We start from the raw sequence: 8,871 nt of genomic DNA on the forward strand, positions 1-8,871 counted from the left end.
TCTAGATTCCATGATAATTTTGAGTGGAAACTTAAATATTGTAGCTTCCCATTCTATGGACAGACAGTCCACAGCCTCCACTCTCATTAGGGCCCGACATGTAGGTGTCCAATATATTCTTCGACGCCTTCACTTGGTAGATATCTGGTGACTCCATCATCCAATAGACAGAGAATATATTTTCTATTCCACCCCCCACTCTATGTTCTCAAGGATTGATTATTTTTTGCCCTCCGCCACGTTAGCTTCCAAAATAACCAATTCAGGTATAGAAACATTGGGGTTGTCGGATCATGCTCTTATTTGGATTGGATTGGAAACTGCGATCCCTTCTGGGGACTTTAGACAGTGGTGCTTCCCTTCTTTTATAGCCTCCTCTTCCAAGTTGCAGGATGTTCTACTATCTGCCTGGAATGATTATCATTGTGCTAACTCCCAACAGGATCCTGCTCTTTATTGGCAGGTGGCAAAGGTGGTTCTAAGGGGTAGAATTTTATCATTTGCATCACATTATAAAAGACACCAGTCCGAGATGTTACGGTCCGCTCAATCAGATTTAACACAAGCTTATGAATTATTACACCGTTCTCCATCTATTCCTCATAAAACCAAATTTAATAAATGCAAATTGGATTTTTACACTTTAATGCAGCAAATTGGAGATAAAAGAATCCATAATAACAGGTTCAAATTTCACACTCATGGTTAGAAAAATTGTAAGCTTCTTTCTAACCTCTTACAAGGTGATAAAACTAGCGCAGCCATTTTAACTTTAGCGGATGAATCTGGTACACCTCACACTTCAGGACCATCAATTTTAGAGGTATTACATTCTTTCTACTCTAAACTTTACTCCCAAGAGTTTATCAATCTGAATAATAAACAGCTTTTTTGGGATTCAATATTGCTCCCCAATCTAACTGAAGATCAGGCTTCTTCATTAATTGAACCCATAACTGAACCTGAGGTTCTCTTAGTTATTAAGGGACTCAAATCTGGTAAATCACCGGGTCCTGATGGTTACACAGGAGAATTTTATAAATGTCTAAAATCCTCTGTCATATCCCCCCTTACGAACCTCTATAACTCCATACTTTCAGGAAAAACATTACCCATTTATTTTAATGATGCGTTCATTAAAGATTTACCGAAACCTGGTAAGATTTTCATACAGCCCGCGTCTTATCGTCCCATATCCTTGTTAAATGTCGACTACAAGATTTGTACTAAGATCAATGCGGATCGGCTCAGGCGGGTGGTTCCCACCTTGGTGCATTCTGATAAGACGGATTTTGTCTGGGGACGCAGTGCTGTTTCTAACATACGCAAAGTCTTGGCAGTTCTACAACATTTAGATGAATTCCAGGAAGATGATCTCCAATTGTTAATTTCTTTAGATGCTGAAAAAGCATTTGATATGGTGGTGTGGGACCACCTGTATGAGACACTCCGCAGATTTGGATTCCCCCCTAAATTTTTATCACTAATACAAACATTAAATGTATCTTCCTCTTCACATATAATAGCTAATAATTATGTTCCTCACCTATTTCTATCCAGAGAGGTACCCGGCAGGGCTGCCCTTTATCGCCCTTGCTATTTGCATTGGTCCTGGAACCTTTGGCAGTTGTGCTGCGGTCTGACCAACAATTTAAAGGCATCAAGATAGGAAATGTTGAACTTAAAATATCATTGTTCGCAGATGATCTGTTACTTTTTATTTCTCACCCCTCCACATCCATCCCAGCTATCCTACATCTCATATCAGTTTTTAGTTCTTTCGCGGGATATAAAATAAATGTAGTAAAATCTGAGGTACTTCCATTGTCTAGACCAGATTTACTACCATTATGTACACCTCTTACTTCGGCATTTCCTGTTATCTCCTCAAAACTGAAATACTTAGGTATCTTTATCACTCCATCCATTCACCAAATATACAATGCCAATTTCCCACCAATAATAACTAAAATTATACAAAAACTTCAACATTGGGTTTCACTACCACTCTCTTTATTGGGGCGAGCAGCTGTTATTAAAAGTGTTTTATTCCCTAAATTAGCATACCCACTCCAAATGATACCTATGTTTCTTTCTAAAAATGATACTGCCAAATGTACAACAGCATTTCAATGCTTTTTATGGAATCGTAAAAAAACCTAGGATTGCTAGAGGTCATCTACTACTTCCCAAAATTAAGGGGGGGCCGGGACTTCCTGACATTCTTACTTATTCATGTACCACAGCTTTTCGGTATATCTCGGACTGGTGTCTAGGACTACTAGAAGAGGCATTATTTGCACCTTTTGCCCCTACAGCCTTGCTTCATTTACCTCGCTCGAAACTACCAAGGGGTATCACACACAATTTATTTTTTATGGATACATATAGAGCTTGCTCTGTCATACATAAACGTTTCAAATTAAATCCTTATGTCACTAAATTTATCCCATTGTGGGGAAACCCAGATTTTGCTCCTTCACTCACCATTTCTCATTATTCCTTGTGGGGAAAAAAAGGGCTGGCAGCCATCCGGAACATATTTGACCCTGGAGGCAATTTTTATACTTTTCAGCAACTCAAGGATTTATATGATATTCCTAATTCCCACTTTTTTCTGTATTTACAATCCCGACACTGTATTAATAGCAAAACAAGTCCGGGTTCATTTGAGCCCCTACTACATAATACTCCTACATAATTACACCTACTCCTATATATTCTCTTTTTAAGTTGGTTTCGAATTGTAAATTTAAACTTCGCTATCTTTATAATGATTTATTACCCCAAGATATAGACAAATTGTGGCATAAAGTGTGGTCCTCCTGGTCAGCAGATTTTCCTGATTTTACATTTTCTGCCAGAATTTTCAAACAACTTCCATCCATATTGAAATGGATAAAATCAGCTAAATTTCAGGAAATACATTTAAAATTTCTTAATAGAGCCTACCTATAACAAGCACAATGGAGCCATATAACTCATTCTGATTCTGCCTGTTGTCCAAAATGTTCTTTCTCCTCTGCAACCTTTATTCATAATGTCTGTCAGTGTTCCAAGATTACAAAATTTTGGTATAAAGGCTTTAATATTATTCAACAGATCATGGGGAAACAATTACCTTTCAACTGGGCACCATTCCTATTAGCAGATTTTACATCCTGGTCTCCAATTTTAATACCTAAAAATGTATTACCACTATTAGCAGTTCTTGCAACCTTAGCTAGAAAACTGATCCTACAATATTGGCTCTCAAAGACAGTTCCATCAATAGAAATGTTGAAATTTTAAATGCTGTCCATACTTTATTTTGACAGACGTTCCGCTCTCTACGATATTGAAAAGGGAGTTAAGTCATTTTATGTAAAGTGGGCTTTATATCTAGACTATTTACCCACAGAAACTTCTAATAAAATTATGAAAGTTTTTGAGGATACCACTTGGGCATTACTTAGGCATCTCACATAGATATAACTGCTTGACAAGACATACCACTTTTATTTTTAGGTTTCCTAAAACTGTATCCGATGTGATTTTTAATAACTGATTGGCAACTTTTTTTTTTGTTATATTTTTTTGTCTGATTTCTATCCCTTTTCTTTTTTTGTTTTTTCTCTTTTTTTCTTCTCTCCTCTTTTCTATATAAAACAAAATTGTATTCACCGTTATTGTTGTAAATACAATGTATATTTTTAATGATACTTTCATGTAATACAAAGTTTTACACTTTCTTATAATGTTGGCATTTTCTGAATACAATAAAATTGTTTTTCAAAAAAAAAAAAGAAATCCTTAAACCAACTGATAAATATTTTTACTTTTTTATGGGCAAGCTGTAAAGTTTTCTGAATTGAAGAAAGATCTAAGATTGAGAGATATTTCACATTGAACCATGGGTGTTCTGATTTCTTTGTTTTATTCTAAATATGTGAGATGTAATCTTCCTATGGAGATGTTGGTTTAAACTTTATGGTATCCATTTGGAAGTTTATGTTTATCTCACACATTGATTACTTTCTCTCTAGAGCTTGTGCTTCAAAATATGCTTTTCTGAAATGATAAATGTGACAATCAAAATGAATTGGCTCTGAAAACTGCACGTCAAACATCTGAAGCTTAGCTCAGAGTCAAGTCCTTTTGATGTATGTTTTATTGAGCCATGTGCAGCAGAAGAAATCACAATAAAGTTTTTTATGTTGACTTTTTCAAATGTGAAATATATATTTTTGCAACACAGATTATCACAATTTAACAAGATAAAAGAGAATATGTTTTTTTATTGAAAAGGGATACATTTAATTATCCTTCAAAGTACTAAACACCAAATTTTTATCATAAGTCATATACTATATTCGTTTTTTTAAGAGTAAATGGATAAAAACTCTTTCTTAAAGAATAACTATTGCAAATAAAACTAAACAATTCTGAAAATGTCTCTTATTTAAAGCTTTCCATTGCTATATGTTACAATTTTAATAACATTTTGTTTAAAGAAATGTGCAACACAAAAAAAATACAAAGCTTAAAAAACAAAGAGCCAGATTCAATTAGCCAAGGTTTCGCATATGCAACTTTGCGTACATAAATGCTTATCGTGCAATCCTATTGTCAAAGTTTTTGCACGTACGAATTCTCTATAGACAAAAAACGGCATACTGTTTTCATAATCTAGGAGCAGGTGAAAAGTTGTGCAAAATCCCTATTTTTGCTTAAAAATGTGGGGGCTAGGTTCCAAACCCCTTGGACACTGCCACCCCCATGACAAATTAGGCAAAAAAAAAATTTTTAATTAGCTTAATTTGGGCAATATTGACATGGCATTTTTGGGTTGCAAAATTTAAAAGTGTTGGAAAATGGGTGTAAAGTAGTGGGTTTGGTATATTGGGAGCTGTATGGATGGGACATGTTTTAAATATTGCAGGTGTCTGCACCTGGTGTATTTTTAAAAAAATTTTAAAGTACACTTTTTGTACTCAAAAATATACGTGCACACCTTTTAGTGTACCCCTTATTTAACTGTAGCATTTATTTTGGGGAAAATAGTTTTTTGTAATTTTTCCTCACTTATACAAATATGCATATAATAGCCATTTGGCACAAATTAAGAACCCCAAATACTTATATTAGGGCCACTAATACACTTGCAAATTGATTACCTATGTCAGTTACCGATTTTAAGGGGTACAGATAGATTTCCCCAAATTCACCTGTACTCCTCTGACAGTTTTCTGGCAAATGTGTTTTCATGTCTTTTGTAATTGGATAGTGCAAAAAATGGGAAGGCTCATAGACAAAAGGTGTTAATATATCACGCCAAAACACGCAAAGTGTGCAAAACTTTCTCTGACATCAACTTTTAATTTATTGCTTCTAATTGAATTCCCCCCAAATCTTTTGTAATTTTACCAAATGTTACATATTTTTCTAAATGCACCAATAAACTGCATATTGCCTTAAACTTATATTAAAAATTGGCCAAAGTTGTCATTAAAAACCTGTTGAATGACTTCCGGTGGGCGGGGCATCCAGCATGGCCGCATTTTACCTGAACTCCTGAGATCTCAAGTGGAATCTATCTTGATCTTACTCTCTATTTATCTTCAGAGAACTAATTTCTACTACATGGCTTTCCATAATGGTAGGGGAGTGTGAAGAAACCTTCTTCAACCTCAAGGTTTGTTATCCACCGGAGTCTGGCTATCAACTTGGACGGCCTGCATGATTGCCAGCATCCTGTTGGCGCTAAAATACAGTGTGTGTGCTACACTGCTTCTGCTGGGGTGTAAGCTACTGCCTCTCACTAGTGTGCCTGCCGTGCTGCATTTACCTGACTCTACTGCATGTGAGGGAGAGCTGTGAGGCGAGATAGAGGTGTTAGAGGACTTGTTGTTATCCCTCCTCCACCACATTCACTTGCGGCCTCTGCAGAGCTTACCTGCTGGTCAGTGGACGCTCTGGATGCCTGGCTGCTGTGCGCTTCACCCTGTGAACTGGGTTCTGGAATCTCCGGGTTGCTGTCCTGCTGCTGTACTTGCTCCCTGTATGCAAGATCCCCATTGCTTCCTGTGCACAGCATCTGCTCCGTTCTCTGCCCAACCTGGCAGCTGCTTGGACTGTCTAAACTTAATCTGTTACTGTGTTCTGCATGGGCTCAGCGGTCATCTCTGAGTGGATCTTTCTGACTGGAGCCTGCACACCCATCTGGTAGTGCCAGCTTTCCTTCTCCCTGTCCTGTGGTGGGTGCAGATTTCAGCTTTTGCCATTACCTCACTTCTGGTGCCTGCACGGAGGGCTATTGCTGACAGCTGATCACCTCCTGCTGCCCACCATCCATCTACAGCAAAGGAAAGTTCTTGCAGACCTGTGTCAGCTTCTCCTGTCACAGACTCACTTTTTGAAGTATTCCTCCCCATCCCAAAGTATTTATTTGCCCCCATACCCATAGCCTTTCCCTACCCTCCTCCTGTGTTCTCCCCTTTCCCCCTTCTTACATGCCATCACTGCACTGTATCTCTGTCCTACTGCTGATCAGTGCTGACTAATTGGATAAATATCCCATGTATTGTGTCACTGTTTGGACTTAACTTAATGTTATATGTTCATTCCCATAGCGTGTCAGGACAAAATTTGTACTTTTCATTCCCATCGTTTTGTAAAATCTGCATTACATAGTTTTACATGTGTGATTCTAATATTGCATGCTGTAATACTGCCACCTAGTGTTGCACATTAATATTACATCTAGTGTTATATTTTTCTAATTTATTACTTGCTCAGTGTAATTCATTCTGTGTATCAATATGTCAATGTTTGATACTACATTGATCGCTAAAACACTGGTGACTGAGTTGCTAAAGCTATTACTGCCCGAATTAGATAAACGAGTTGACTGCTTAATGTCTTCTTTTGACCTTTTTCTGACCCCTTTATCTGATCATCCAGGCTGCCATGATACACAGGAACAGGGGGTAGATAATTCCAAAGTTTAATTTGTTCCTCAACATGCAGCTGAAGATACTGACAAAGGCACTGACCTCCAGTCACCGCTCACTTCTCATCTTGTTATTGCAGGATTTGTGGAGTAGTCCACTTGTGTCCTTGGGCAGACTCTGTTTAACCCATTCCTCTCGGTATTAATTCAAGCATCAGCCCTTAACTGGAGTTCAGAAACATTGCGGGAGGACAAGAACCATTTATTACCAACTAGGGGTGAGGGGGGACATAGAAGTACTGGTCTTGTCCAAGCCCAATTTTTTAAATACACTGCTAACATTATGACTAACTACCTGCCCAAATGACCGTGGTACCTACTTATTGCAGAACACAGGATTTTTATCTCCTGAGTCTCTAATTACACACTGTCCTCTGTTTACTTAATATCCCCTTAACTAGACTATTGGCTTGGATCTTGGTTCTGTCTGAAGTTATGCGTACTTACGGCTAATTTACAAATTAATGTGGTACTCGCCTATCCACAGAACATAGGTATTATTATCTCTTGAGCCTTTTTAGTTATAAACCCTTCATTGATTATCTTCCCTAAACTCGACGATTAGTGTGGATTTGTTTTTTGTTTAATGTTATGTATAACTACTGCTGATTTACTTGTTCAAGTAGCGGCTGTTCAGTACAGAAATATGTATATATATACATATATATATATAGTTCAGGAAAATCCGGCACTCTATATAACTCCAGCAATTTGGCCTAGTGCCACTACAACACAAGTACTCACAGATCCTCAGATAGTGCGGCACTCAGGTTCCCAATAAATGCAACAAGGTGATATATCAACATATCAGTTTATATAACAAACTGTCTTCAGGATATAAAACAATACAAACATATTTACCTTATATAGACCCTCCACCAACACCATGTGTAGCTAAACGGCATCCCCGGCGTCCTCGCCGTGGCCCATACCAATGACGTCATCGGCATCTGCTGATGATGCTCCCATGTACCTTCCAACATCATGGGTGCACACCACGTGATACTAACACCATCACCTAGCAACTGTAGTAAACATAGCATCAGCTATAAAATCAAGCATTCAATGTATTACAACATTCTCAAAGGGTAAATTACTCAACTAAGCACATGACATAGTTACATAGTTAGCGGGCTAACATATATGCATATTGCATCAATTTTTACAGAGATCAAAGACCTTAAAAAATAATAATGCATCAATATCCGGACATTAACCCTTCAAGTACACATGATCCCTATGATGCGTAGCACATGCACAGAACTCACTTGTAAACTGTATAAATCCTCTCTATCACATATAAAAGAAACCAAGGCTCATAAACAACATTAGAGAAATTTAATGCTTATGATGGGGAATCATAACCTAGTGAAATCCAAAGGGACCTCTGGTAAAGCCACCAGGGTTAACCACCTCAATAATTGTACAGTTAAATAACCTATTAAGACAGATAGCAGTTAAGCAATGAAAAATTAAGAAAATAAAAATAAAAAATGAGGAAAATAAAAATGAAAAATAAATGAGGAAAGGCGTCTTTCAAAAGGAAAATGTTATTATCCACATCTTATCAATATTAGATCTAATCTTAATTACATAGAATACATGATAAAGGCAAATATTCACTAAGTCCTTGTGGGGCTATAACATCTAACCTATAAATCCATTCTGCCTCCCGCTTAAGTAGGGTTTTATCAATATCCCCACCCCTTACTGGTGGGACAATATGGTCAACCATCCTATACCAAAGTGATGTCAATGGGTGATTATTTTCTATAAAATGACGGGACACTGGTTGATCACTGCTTTTATTTAGTAACACTGCCCTAATTGAGGAGCGATGTACCGCCATCCTTCCTTGAATTTCCTTTTAGTCTTGCCCA

Source organism: Taudactylus pleione, unplaced genomic scaffold, assembly GCF_031769625.1.
Source record: "Taudactylus pleione unplaced genomic scaffold, aTauple2 ptg000914l, whole genome shotgun sequence".
Lineage (NCBI taxonomy): Eukaryota > Metazoa > Chordata > Amphibia > Anura > Myobatrachidae > Taudactylus > Taudactylus pleione.